This window comes from Neomonachus schauinslandi, chromosome 4 (genome assembly GCF_002201575.2).
Source record: "Neomonachus schauinslandi chromosome 4, ASM220157v2, whole genome shotgun sequence".
Taxonomy (NCBI): domain Eukaryota; kingdom Metazoa; phylum Chordata; class Mammalia; order Carnivora; family Phocidae; genus Neomonachus; species Neomonachus schauinslandi.
The window spans coordinates 63895267-63896892 of record NC_058406.1 but is presented as its reverse complement, the minus strand read 5'-3'; positions in this window follow the sequence as shown (position 1 = coordinate 63896892).

Genomic DNA, 1626 nt, shown 5'->3' with positions numbered 1-1626 from the left:
TTTCATTCCCCTGGTGGATCAGACAGGGTCTCTCTGTTCTCTGAGCAGTACTGGACCCTCCCGGGAGCATCCCACAAGTACTATCAAAACCAATCTCATTGCCTTGCTTGCTTGGCTCCTCGCGTGGCTCCTTTAAGGTACAGAAACACAGCAATTCAGAGCCTATTCTTCACTACTTGACCCACAATTTACCCTCCTATCCTTGTTATTAATTGTTAAACTACTGATTTAATTCTTAGCTCAGGTGTGGGTTTCTGAAACCCTTTGTCTCCCAGCTTTCTCCCAGAAATATGGAACGGTTCTCTCTCTTTCAAAATCTCAGATCCTGCACCCTTTCCCTCCTTAGCACCACAATAACAGCACTTTCCACACTGTAATGTATCTGTGGGGCTCCCCTTCTACATCATAAGACCCTGGGGCACCAGGCTCTGTTCACTTTGGTGAACTCAGTGCTAGCATAGGGCCTGACATATGACAGTTTCTCAGTCAAGGTTTTTTTGAATGGATGACCTGACTTCTTGACTATAGCCCTGGATTGCACTTTTGAATTTATCTTCCAACCACACTTTCTTTCTCAAGGTTAGGACCTTTTACTTAAATGCTGGCCTAGACTTTGCTTAGTTGCCAACCCCAGCTGCAGAGCCTTTGGATCAAGATAGTGTAACATTCTGCGGCTCCCTCTAGCCACAGCCAGCCTTGTGCTCCCCAGAAACACTTCCTTCTATCCCAAGAGAGAAATAAATGTGTCCTTGGACACAAAGGGACTGGGGAGAAGAACACAAATGAACCAGTGCAAATCTACCTGAGCTATTTGAAATAAAGTTCTAAGTGGGGCCATCTGATCTGCCAAAGACCACATACACAGTTGAGCACCTACCAAGTGACAGGCACTATGTGATGCTTTACATACATCCCATTTAACCCTGTTCTATGGGTTCTGTGAAGAAGAATTATCTCCATTCTACAAATGAGAAAAGTAAGATTTGAAATTTTATGTAACTAACCAAAGATGACATAGCTCAGTAAATAGCGGGGTTGGGATTCACACCCATGTCTGTTTCCACTATACCACTAAGCCATAATACAGTAGTCATAAAAACTGGGCTCTACCATGTATAGCTAATACTCTTGAAACAATGAAAAATATATCTTCAAAATAGAAGACACTAAGACTAAGAAAAGAGTAAGACTTGGTATAAATCCTTTGGTCAAAGGAATTTGATGACAGTTAAGATAGGCATAGCAATGCAAAACATTGTAACTCTGGATGAATTAGATTAATGATGGTACAACATGTTAATGAATCATAGTAAGATTTAAAATAATTAGGAAAATCAGACTGGCCTTCATAAACAAGAACCCCTGATTCTTTTTAAAACCTAATACTATATGAACAAAAGAATACTACGTAAGATCTAAGTTAATTATAAAATTGTAATAGTGTTTCCCATTCTGCTTTTTCAAGCACACAAACTGTCTCATTAGTCGGGAATATTAAATAACCCAGGCCAGAAGTGACCAGAACGCAAATAACTGTGCAACACAAAATGTTCTCCTACAATCAGATGACTGAGCAAGATTAATCAGAGAAAGCATTTTCACTCTCAGATAATCTTCGAATACTTA